General features: G+C 44.0%; 1 protein-coding gene across 1 annotated transcript in view; it reads right to left on the bottom strand.

The window, feature by feature from the left end:
- Positions 1–12933, bottom strand: part of LOC115075325 (zinc finger protein 93-like) — a 143042-nt gene that overhangs the window by 81897 nt on the left and 48212 nt on the right. The gene's annotated exons all lie outside the window — the stretch shown is intronic.

Here is a 12933-nt window from a genome sequence, read left to right as displayed (position 1 = left end):
CCTGAAATAAAACTAGTATTCAAAGAATTATTAAGATAACAAAAACAATATGGTACATCTGGTAGTAACATTTGGTAGAATAACACAGTGCCTCATAGTGGATGCACTATCATCACTTTATAGATGTTAACCTAGAATAAATTTAAGCAATAAGATTCTGAGCTGAAGTATAATGTGCAATACTAAGTAATTAGAATAATTAGAACTTAAACATCAAACAGTTAATTATCAAATGAGTAGAGCTTAAATATGCTCCGTTTAAACAAAAGTAACTTTTTTTTTCTTTTTTTCCGTTCGCCGCACAAGTCACTGACACAAATACTTCTATAAGCAGTGCTGTGCCTGTCACCACAAAACGTGCTTCCTCTTTGTCTTTTTTTTTTCTTTGCTCAGCACTGAACCGACAGAAGCAGTTTCCTAGAACAGTGCTTTTACGGTAAAGCAACTTTTGCTTCCCTAAGAGACAGTTTAACTCTATGGTTAAAATGTCCTTTCAGATTGTAAATTTTAACACTAGGAAATGTCTTTGTCAGTAACCTCAATTCAGTATTAAAAAGTTTGAAAGCATTAAAAGTTTTAGTTTTGAAGCTTGAGGGAAAATAGATTTGGATCAGCAGAAGATCTGAGCTTCAGCGCACAGTTAAAGAAATGTATCAGATATATACAAATACAAAATTAGAGAGATAAACTGCAGTACTAAGTTCAGTTTTTTTCTTTTCAAAAGTTCTCCCTCCCCCACACGAGTTAACAACAGAAAGACAGTGTGTTTCTCAAGAGAAAAATAAACAGAGGAAAGAGAACTCCATTCAATGAATCAATAGTCAGATTCTATCCTAATCTACTTTATCCTAAAAACTAAACTAATTCTGTGCACTATTAATGTAATCAATAGCTATGAAATATAAGGTTCAGAGTCACGAGGTCATTTTAAATTTGGTCCAATTTTAACTTTGTGAAAAGGAAAATATTTCACATGAAATTTACAGTGTCTTGGCCAAATTTCAACACAGTTGTAACATACATTGAATCTTTTTTGATGTGTGAGGGGCCCCTATCATTTCCTGTAGGGAAATGTGCTTTATATACGTATGTTTTGTTTATTCTGGTTTCCAATAGAGCATTGTACTGTCTTATTAAATCATTTCTCTCACGTTGGAACCGTTCTTGCTTATATCGCTGCTGTGACATTAGGAATGCCTGGCCCAAGGTCATATATGCTAATTTCTTGGAAGACCTGGGAGCATTTTTACTGCTTACGGCACTCCGGGCGGTATTCAATTCAAATGCTGTCAGGGATACCTCCAGAGGACAAACTCTTTTTTGTGGGCTTAAGGCAAGCGTCCATCCATGAAATGAATCAACCCAAATGGTGACATAAAAAAATGAACGTTCTAATTTGGCAACTTGTGCTGCTGGAGGACCAGCGACAGGCGAAGGTACAATGACTATTTCCATTTCCTCATTACTCTCCGTGCCTTCCTCACTATTCTCAAGGAAAATAGGCATGGATTGGAGGCAAGGGTTAGGTGACAGGTCAGGAGGTTCAGGAATCAGTGACAATTCAGGAAGCTCAGGGAAACCCTGTCTCCTTGATGCTTGTGCGGAGTTAGGCAGTGACAGCTCAGGATACAGGGAATTTATGGGTGGTGAAAGAGCTTTAGGGTAAGGCGAAGAGAGACTAACTTCTCTGATTTCAGTGTCTTTAGTTTCCTGAGGTTTTTTCTCTGAGGTGAACGCAGAGGAAACCACGGGAGCCGTGGTTGGGGACTGTGCCTTGTGAGTGTGTGTTCCCAGATGTTCTATGGATTCATATTCTGTCCTCCCTAGTTCATTGGTCCTTTCTCTACTGAGAAAGACTTGAAGTCCTTCTAATAATTCTTCTCCTGTAAGATTTTCTTTGCAAATTGGACCACACTGGCCAGGTTGTGGTTCAATTATGCCTAGGGCCTGTTTTTCTGAATCAGGCTGGGAAGTCTGAATGGGCTGCGTCATGGGTTCTGGCATGGGAAGCTGAGGATACAGCGAAGTTGCTGTTCCTGAGGGATTTTGCAAATATGGTGAGGCATGAGTATGTGTACTAGCTGTGCTGACGGACAGTCTGTCTGTTTCTTTACTGTCTGTTTCTAAGGACGCATGAACTAAAAGTGGTGCCTTGAGATTTTTAGTCCTGATGTGTTCTAAAGTCTCTGTACATTTTTTCCAGAGCAATAACTGCTTTAAAGGAGCTCGTGGATATGTATGCAGACTATTACCTATCTGGATCCAATCTTCTACATTTAGAGTTCCTGATTCGGGGTACCAGGGACAACGACAAGCTATTTCTTTCATCAATTTTTCCATGTCCCCCAATTTGATATGTACCCTTTCTCCCTTGGTGACTAAATAATGATTCTTCACTAATATTTTCAATTCTTCCGCATGACTTCTATGCTGAATTGAAATGCTATCTCCCATACTCACGAATGTTTGGGAACAAACTCGCTGAATAAATACTTACGATGGGTCTGTTGTTGAGAGCAAACTCGCTGAGAAAAAAATACTTACGTTTGTGGGAGCGAGTTTTGCTGTTTTACGATGCGCATCTAGGCTTTCTGTCCAGCCGGATGAGCAGGGAGTTGTCACGTCTCGGGTCACTCCTTGGATCAAGACTTAGATCACGTCGGGGTCACCACATGTCGCAATGAAAACACCTCAGACGGTCTTCAGGGTGAAGCGTGCTCTCCCAGGCTTTTGGGAAGGCTGCTCTTTTATTGTAAATGATCTCATAGCATTTGATATGATACATACGTCACATATTTTCCTGCTACAATGTTTTCCACCACAAGTGTTTATGCTGACCTTTTACTACGTGGGTGCAAGTGGGCAGTAGGTGCAAGCGGTCAGTCTTCAGGCAGGGAGGGGGGAGGTCATTAGCTGGTCATTTGTACTAAACTATCTAGGTGTGAAAGGCACATAAATGCAAGTAGGTCATGAGCTGCTGCAAGAGCTTTGCACTAAATATGTTTCCTGCTGACTTCCTGTTAGCTGGAGGCTGTTCATATGCTGCGGTCAGAGTATGACATTTTCTTTACACTAAGCGTAGGCCTAAGGAGAAAACAGTCAGACGTGGCAATGGAGTTGTTCTTCCCATGACGTGGTTTTCCAGCTGCCTGGAAAGCCAAACTCCTCCGCCACACCCCCCTTCTACCGACACCCGCCCTCACCCCCGCTCGCCCTTTGGCCCTAACGTCTTCACGACGCGGCTCAGGGCTCCGCCCCCTGCCTGAACGCACGCGCCTGGCTGGCTCCTCACTGGTGCCGCTGACTCGCCGGACCGCGCTGCCACGCGCCCTGGGCCCACCACTCTTCGCGCCCTTGCCCGGGCAAACATCCACGGCCTCCAGCCCCTTCCCGGCCTCACCCGCAGTAAGTCCCGCCTCCGCGAGGGGCGCCGGACCGCCACGCGCTCCAACCGCCGGCCCCCAAGCCCCGTAACTCGGAAAACGCGCACGAGCCAGGGCCGGCGGCGAGGGGGGAACACACAGCGCCCCACGGAGCGGAGAAAAACTACCAGGCGCAGCCGGCTCCGGATCCAGCTCGGCTCCGCTCTCCCCGGATTCAGATAATAACAGCGGGGAGCCAGGAGGGGAGGGGACGCGCCGCGGGAACGCTGAAAAAAGACCTCCCTCCGCCGCTGCAGCGCCAAAACGCGCCCCCCGAACAGGAACGCCCACCGAGGGCCTGCCCAAAGGGAAATCTAATCCCCGACCGCGAAGAAACTCACCCTGAACCCCCAACGAGGGAAGTCCGAACAGCCTAGCCGCATCCGCGGGCCTCCCAGCTCTGCCTCTCCTGCCACTCATTGCCGGCAAATCCCCCGCACAGCGCAGCACCTAACACTAGAGTTGATCAACAGCCACAGCGAAGCAAAACTCAGCTGCTCGCTTCGTGGTTGCTGCTCAACTGCCAGCCTTTCCCGCTTTCCCTTTATTTTGAGCCCCTAGCAACCAATAGCAATGCACCAATTCAAAATTGTTGCCATTTGCCTCGGCTGCTATTCCCCCTCCCCCCCCCCCCCCCCTCCCCTGGCTAACCCTGTCTGCCTTAAGCTCCCTGCCACTTACTCCCATGTTAAACTACGCAGCGCAAGACAAGCTTGCGCTGCTTCCTATAACATTTCCTCTTTCTACATTTGTCCTAACATAACACCCATTAACAGTTTCATTAAAAAGATACACTTTTAGCTGTTTACAAAACTTTGGTGGGAACTTCAGACCCCCACCACGGAATGTTCCTGAACTGTCCCTTTTCTGCCCTGATAACATTTACATGAGACACCACACGTGCACGCGCACTCTCAAGGTTTATAAAATAGCATGTGTATGTGCGAACATGCTACTTACACGCATATATGCTAATTTTACACATGCAATCCAGCATAATGCTTTGAAAATTACCTCATTAATGAGAAATCAACACTGCTGCAGGGTCACAGAAAGAAATCCTTCATGTCTACAGGGTGTGGGTAAAGATTTTACCCAGAAATGACACTTTACAGAGCACAGAAGAGAATTTGCATGAGAAACATTACAGGTGAGGTTATTGTGAGAAGAGGAGGTGTGGAACAAATAAACCCGTAGGCTCAGAAGAGTTGACATATGAGAGGCCTATTGTACTGAATGTGCGAACAAGTTTATTAAGAAAATAAGTCTTAAAATGGATTAAACCAGTTACCAAAAGAGGGAAACAATTTATAGCTACAAAATGTGGAAAAGGTTTGACTCAGAAATCAGGTCTTATAATGAAGAGTGTCCCATATTTTGTGGGAAGGGGCAGAAAATTTTCTTGGCCCAGTTTCCCAGCCTCTGCCGTACTTCTGCTTAATTGGACCGTACTCCATCTGTATAATCCTCCCTCTAGGCTTCAGAGGGTTCAATCTCTCACAATCTAAATATCTTTTCTTAGCATAAAAAAAATATTTACCCAAACATTGTGTATGTCTCAGTACTTTATTTTGTTCTATTTTTCACCTTTTTCCCTTCTGTTTGTTTTTTTCTCCTTTATTTTCCTTTTAATTCTTTTCTCTCTCCTTTTTTCCTCTGTCCCCTTCTTCTGCATTCTGTCACTCCCCAAAACTTTGGATCTTTTTGCTTCTCACTTGCCTTCCCAGCCCTGGTGTTTTCTTTTTCCTCTTCATCCAGTCAGACCAGTCCAGACGAATGGGTTATGCCCACCGACCAGCAGATGGAGCCACATTAACAGCTTCAGTGACATCACCCCTTACGTGCATCTGTGCTGACCTCAGCCTGCCAGTATTCTCTGTCTCCAGCAGATGGTAGGTGAGCATTCTTTCCTCACTTGAGCATTGCACTGGCTTGAGAGAGGTTTTCTCTATTTAGGAAACTCCTGAGGTAAAAGTCTTGTACTCCCTCCTTCCCTGGAGCAATGTCTAGGTCAGGGGGATGCCCAGTCTTTTTATTTCTGTGTGGTTGGGATTTGGAGCTTTTAGCCTGTTTTATCCCTCCTTCCCCCCTTGGTTGTCCTTCTGCATGCAGTACTGTTTCTTTAAGAGAGCACAGTCTCCGATAAAGTTTAAAAAAAAACAAAAACCAAGTAATGAAGAGTTTTTAACTCTTCTCCGGTCTTGCTGGAGTTAGGACTGGTGGAAGCAGGACTAGAGGAGTGAACGGCTAGGTGAGTTGTTGTGGCAATGAAGAGAGTTTTCTTCTTTTCGGACCCGGGGCTGTCTAAAGCTCGGTTGTGCCGCAGGGGAGATATAGCAGCTTCAGCAGAGCATGGGAAGGACCATGCTGCTTGTTCCCGCGGCCTCCCTTACTCTTCCCACGGATTGAGCAGCTGCAGTGGCAGGTCCATGGCTGATCTCACCAGCTTTTAATGAGGTGGTTCCTCCTCCTCAGCCTTGCAGTCCTCTTCTATGGCCTACGCTTCAATGTCTACAGGTTTTATTAGGTTTATAGGATGAGATGGAGGTAGGATTCAGATCCCAGTCTGGTTCTTCTTTGGGCCTGGAGGTACCCTAAAAAAAATGTATAAAAAGAGGATTCTGCAGATGACCTCATGCCACAAAGCACCAATAGTGAGGAGGATTTGGAAAACCCTTAAGGGGAGGATAGTACTTCAATAGGTTGTCTTTTCCATAAGAGCTTCCTGCAGTATTTTCCCAATTCTTGCAAACTTTGAATATTTCGGAGGATAATATGGAGCTGAAGGTCCTATTATGGTCAGCAGTAGTAGACCCTCTGTAATTTCTTCTGCATCTGCAGTAAAGAGTTGGATTGATATGGAGTGTTCTTTTTCTGCTGGGTAAATTTTAAGGGAGGTCCCTCTCTGGCTGATTTTTATACTTTGCTGATTTAAAAATGGGAAAATTGAGATCCTAAAGGTGGCTGCTTTGATTTGTGGCTGTGATCAAGCAGACTACTATCCCAGTGGAAGGAAGTGCCGCTTCTTAAGTTTTCTGAGAACAGGAGGATAGAGTCTGTTCTTTAGACAGGCTGCTAGTATGGCTCTTCAGTTGGCAGCTTTCAGCAGTATTGAGGCAAGGTCTGTTTGTGTTGGTTGAAGCTTGTACAAGGTGGCAGTATTGTCTCTGCTATCTGGTGCTTCTGTTCACATCCTTAATTTCTCCATCTCTGCGCACATTAGGTGGGATTTTAAAAGGGTTACATGCGCCGGGCCTATTTTAAAAAGGCCCGGCGACGCGCGTGTAAGTCCCGGGGCATGCAAAAAGGGGTGGGGAGGGGGGGGGGGTCAGGCTCACAGCACAGCGGCCATATTTGCCACGCAATCGGCGCACGCAACTTCCTTTAGCCCCAGGGCTGAAGTAAGTTTATAAATAAAAAAAAGAATCATCAAAGGTAGGGGGGGGGGGGGGGAAGGGCAGGGGAGGTAGGGGAAGGGAGGTGGGGGTTTGGAAAGTTCCCTACGAGGCCGCTCCGATTTTGGCCTGGGAGGGAAAGAGGGAAGGCAATGTGGCTTGGCGTGCTGACCCCGGAGTTTATAACATGCGCATGTTATAAAATCGGGCGTACATGTGTGCGTGCTGGGTAGCACACGCACATGTACGCTGCACATGCTCCTTTTAAAATCTACCCCATTGTGTATAACAGGATATGCAAGAGAAAGCTTTCAGTTTAAAAATAAAAAAAATTAGCAGCTCTTTATAATATGGCCTATTTACTTCATTTTATTCAGGGATAGGGTATTGGAAGCTTGGATCTATCCTTACAAACCCATTGGTCTTTTACATGGTAAAGGCTGTCCCTTAACCACTGTGGTCCATCCCAATTTTTGGCTTTCTTCTGCCCAAAAGGCAAGGCAGTGGTGTAGAATTTATTTGGGGAGCAGTTTGGTGGTATCTTCCTTTTTGTCTCTTAGGGGTAACCTTAATTTTCCTGTAGGAGTGGAGAGGTCACTTTTTCATGTTTGTAAATAGTTGAGAATACACTGCCTTGGACAAATGGTTAGGCAAGAACAAAATTCTTTCCTCTGTTTACAATTTGCAGTGGATTGGGAAATTCTGACTCATAATTTTTGTCTGTTTACAAGCCTGACACTATTGTCTTTCAGCTCTGCACAAATCACTCTTAATGCTATTATGACACGGTCCCTAAATTTAATAAAATTTTGATGTGGTAATCTATGTTGAAAGCAGAAGATAAAAACTGCCTCACTTATATAAATTAGCCACTCTCTGGCATGCAGACTGGGGTATGGATTTGCCCGACATGGACATTAGACGTGTTTTTCTTGCCATTACTCATTCTTTCTGCTGCTGCTGTGCATGAAATTCAATTTAAAATACAGTACATTCAGAAAGTAGTCAGACTCCTTCACTTTTTCCACATTTTGTTACGTTACAGCCGTATTCTAAAATGGGTAAGATAGATTTTCGTCCTCCTCAATCTACACAAAATACCTCATAATAACAAAGTAAGTATAATTCAGTGGTTAAAGCACATGTGTATTGTGATAAATTGCAGGAGGACCTTGTGAGAGGTGGAAGATTGGGTGTCCAAATGGCAGATGAAATTTAATGTGGACAAGTGCAAGGTGATGGATATAGGGAAAAATAACCCTTGCTGTAGTTACACGATGTTAGGTTCCATATTAGGAGCTACCACCCAAGAAAGAGATCTGGGCTTCATAGTGGATAATACATTAAAATCATAGCATGATAAAGTTAATCCAGAAAAATGTCAAACCATCCACTTGAAAAAGCAGATTAACATTCAAGTATTCTGTTCTAGAAAAGAAGCAATAACTTTTTGAACAGATTCAGCATGCTTCTTCACGCTGAGCTGTGATCCTGAAATGCTATTCCCCTTTGGCTTGGAGATTGCGGAGAAAGGAGGATCATCAGCATAATGCAGCTGCAAACACTACTGAATCTCTTTCACTGAAGAAAAAACAATTAGCTTCTCCCTTTCACGTGATTCTTAAGTGTTCCCAGATGCACCATAGCCAATGGGATTTTGTGGGAATGTTAATTATTTTCACTTCTTTGCACTGTTGCCTCTTTCTGTCCAACTCAGAATAATGATTTTTCCTGATTATAGTCCTATGTTCTTTATAGTGTAACTCACCAGCCTCTTTCACATGTTGTAAGATCAGCTCCTTGTGCTTAATATTGAATACTTCAAGCAGGATAGTGTGTGGCCGACTGCTGTGCAGCTGTCTACCTTCTGGAAACCAATGAGCTCTTTCTAAAGCAACATTAGGAGGAAGAGGAGGGTCATGAAAGATTTCTCCAAGGAGATTTTCCATAAATGTAACATCACTCCTGCCACCAATCCCTTAGGGACTCCACCAACACATAAATCGATCCTTCAAAAGCAATTTTCAAGATCGTCAATTTTTAATACAAGCTTTTTTTTAGGCGATTGTCATCTCTTTCAGTATCTTTATTGAATTGCCTTTCTACTATAAAATCAAGGTAATATACAGTCAAATAAATTATACATTAAAATAGTTGATCAAAACAATTGTACATTATTACAATAATTATTTAAAACAAGATGGTAATCTAATACAAATCCCACTTAAGGGTAACCAAATCATTTTCTATATCAGAAATATGTTTTTCTCCATTCTGAAGCCTGCTGACTACTTCCTTAAGCTCTGTTCTGACCATGCCAATAACAGCTTGGATTTTGCACAACTTTTCAGTCAATACTGCATTATCCGATTTAATTGCACCCAGATTTACTTCCAGACTGGGAGCCTGGATTGCTTTCAGCCATGGAGAAACACTGCGGGTAGCTCAAGGTGACTCCGCCACCAAGGCCATGGTGTCACCATCTCACTGGGACATGTACTTTGGCATAGGTTACACGGCAGCAAACTCTGTAGGCGTACCGGGCAACACAGATTTACACAGCCTTTTTTTGTTCCAGTTTTGCTGCCATCAAGTCGATACAGTCCCGCTTGAGTTTATTTCAAATTTTCCAGCAGATATAATTGCATGCGAACAGGAGTTTTATTAGTGGTATAGCAGGAGCTTGGACGATTATATTCACTTGGTCAACCATCCATTACATGACCCCCATGATTTGCTATTCTGTTATTTTTCTAGATGACTAGAGGATGAAAAACACCCCAGGGACCCGTAAAAACAGCTCTTGCAGCTTCAGAAGTTTTCACCACTGCAGCTATAAAAGAGAGATATGAACCGCAACCTGCAGACTCTGCAGAAAAGATGAGACTGATATAGATACTTCTATCAGCAATGCAGTTATTGTATTTTTCTCCATTTGGGAGAAAATGTACAAATGGGCCAACCTTTACTTCTCTCTGCTATCCTACTACTACTACTACTGCTGCTGCTACTAAACATTTGTATAGCACTACATGGCATACGCAGCGCTGTACTAACATACTAAAAGACAGTCCCTGCTCAGTAGAATTTACAATCTAATAAGACAAACATACAGGACAAGAGACTTGGGGTACTTTACAATGGTTAAAAAGAAAATAAAGTTAACAAGACTAAAAGCAGACAATCAGGCTTAAGATTTAAAAGTGGCTTCATAAAGTGTGTCTTTAGATAGGGTTTAAACATGGTAAGAGAGGGAGCATGACTCATTAGTTCAGGAAGACTATTCCAAGCACACAGTGCAACCAGGTGGAAAGCACAGAGTCAGGAATTGATGGTAGAGGAGAAGGGCACAAATAGGCGTGACTTATCTGACGAGCAGAGTGCACGAGGAGAGGTGTAGAGAGAGAGAGAAGGGTGGAGAGGTAGTGAGGTGCGGCAGAGTGAAGGCAATTTGTAGGTGAGAAAGAGGAGCTTGAACTGTATGCGGGAGTGAATAGGGAGCCAATGCAGTGACTTCAGAAGAGGGATTACGTGAGCATAGCAACTTTGGTGAAAGATAAGTCATGCGGCTGAATTTAGGACAGACTGCAGTGGAGAGAGATGGCTTGCTGGGAGACCTGTGAGGAGCAGGTTGCAATAGTCTAAGCGGGAGGAAATGAGAGAGTGGATAAGGGTTCTGGTAGTGTGTTCAGAAAGGAAAGGACGGATTTTGGGAATATTGTAAAGAAAGAAACGACATGTTTTAACAGTGTTTTTGATATGCGTAGAGAGTAGTCAAAGATGACTCCAAGGTTACAGACTGATGGGACCGGCGTGACCACTGTGCTATCCATAGAAACAGAGAAAGGAGGAAAAGGGAAGGTGGACTTGGGGGGAAAAATGAGAAGCTCTGTCTTAAGGTGGCGGCAGGATATCCAGGCAGCAATGTCAGACGAGCAGGGCGAGATCTGGGTCTGGATTTCTGGTGTACAAAGAAAGATCTGGGAGTCATCAGCATAAAAATGGTATTGAAAGCCATGAGAGGAAATCAGAGCACCAAGGGAATTAGTATATTGTGAGAAGAGAAGAGGGCCCAGCATGGAGCCCTGAGGCACGCCAGTTGATAGTGGAATGGCAGTAGAGGAGGAACCACCAGAGGAAACGCTAAAAGTGTGATAGGAGAGGTAAGAAGAGAATCAAGACAGGACAGAATCCCAAAATCCAAGCAAGGACAAAGTATCAAAGAGTAGGTGGTGATCATCAGTGTCAAAGGCAGCAGACAGTTCAAGGAGGATGCGGACAGAGTAAAGATCTTTGGCTTTAGCCATAAACAGGTCACTGGAAAGTTTGGCAAGGGCTGTTTCAGATGAATGTAAAGGTCAAAAACCAGACTGGAATGGATCAAGAATGGCTTGAGATGTAAGAAAGTCAAGACGGCAGCAGTGAACAGCACATTCAAGTAGTTTGGAGACAGAAGGGAGATGAGACGATAGTTGCCTGAACAGACACAATTCAGTGAGGGATTTTTAAGGAGTGGTATGATAACAGCAAGTTTGAAGGCAGCAGGAACAGTTGCAGTCGAGAGTGATAGATTGAGGATGTGACAGATAGAAGGGATGGCTGCAGTGGAGATGAAGCTGAGGAATTGGGTTGGGACAGGGTCAAAGGAATAAGTAGTAAGTTTGGAGAAAGAGAGAAGACGAGCAGTTTCCTCCACTGTGATTTCAGAAAAGGAGAAGACTGTGGCAGAGGCTAGGGAAAGGGTAGAGGAAAGAAGTGGGGGAGAGGCAGGTAAAGGTGCAATAGTTGAGAACTTAAGACTAAGAACTTAAGCTTTTGTGAATTTTGTCATGGAAGTAGTGGTGGGCAGAGAGAGAAGGGGAGGAGGGAGGCAAGTGAAGTTTGAGGAGGGAATTGAGAGTGGCAAAGAGATGGTGAGAGTTGGATGCCAGATGAACATAGTAGTCTTGATGGCAAGTGCGACAGCATACTAGAAAGTGATCAGCATAAATTTAAAGTGTATGAAGTCTGCATGGGATTTTAGCCAGAGAGGTTCTGCAGAGCGGGCACAAGAACCTAGGTAGTGAATTCTGGGGCTGAACCAAGGCTGGGATTTAGTGCGCCTTACAGGACGGGTAAGAGGAGGGGCAAGAGTGTCTAAGGCTGAAGACAGTATAAGTGCTGTAAGAAGAAAAATGCTTCATCAACAGATTCTGATAAAATTGTGGAGGAAAGGAGAGATGAAACAGGAATGGAAAAGATGCAAGGTTCAACAGCTTGGAGATTTGTAAAGGTGTAAGTGGTGACTGGATGAGTTTGTGGGGGAAGGTGGTTTAATGTGAAAGTTATCAGGTAATGGTCTGAGATCAGAAGAACTGAGGTGATGAAGTCTGAGAGACAGCAGTTGGAAGCAAAGACTAGGTGAAGGCAGTGGCCATGCAGGTCAGTAGAGGTGGTAGAGCACAATCGGAGATCAAATGAAGGAGTTTTGAGGCATAAGAGTTAGAGGGGTCATAAACATGGAGATTAAAATCACCAAGGGAAGGGGAAGATGGGTCAATGAAGAAAGAAAGCCAGGACTCAGTCAGTGAGAAAGGAGATTTATCAGGGGGTCGATAGATGACAGCTACCCGGAGAGGTAGTGGATTACATAAACAGATGAAATAGGCTTCAAAGGAAGAAAAAGAATGGAATTGAGGTGGGAGAAGGGGTTGAAATCTGCAGGAGAGGGAGAGCAGCAGTCCAACACCACAACCACCACGGCCTACCAGGTGAGGTGTGTGGGAGAAAAGATAACTTCCATGACAGAGAGCAGCAACTGAAACAGTGTCCTCAGGGGAAAGGCAGGTCTCTTCCCAGGCTCCCAAATGGTATGAGGCTGACCCTTAGAGATCAATGTGATCCATTTCCCAAGCTCCTCTACAAACTATACCCACTAAACAAAATAGGAATTTACCCAAATTTTATTAACAAAGCTTATGTCTTCATTGCTACCCTGTGAGGCTGGTTAGCTATCCCTCAAAAGAAATAACTAATCCCCATCAAAGATCTATATCACCTGAAGTTCAGCTCTTCAGAAGTCAGAGGGCCAATTAAATTCTTAGCAGGGTGTGCCTTAGTGCTGTCCACACCTTGTC

The sequence above is a fragment of the Rhinatrema bivittatum genome, chromosome 1 (genome assembly GCF_901001135.1).
Source record: "Rhinatrema bivittatum chromosome 1, aRhiBiv1.1, whole genome shotgun sequence".
NCBI lineage: Eukaryota > Metazoa > Chordata > Amphibia > Gymnophiona > Rhinatrematidae > Rhinatrema > Rhinatrema bivittatum.
This window is presented reverse-complemented; position numbering and strand designations above follow the sequence as displayed.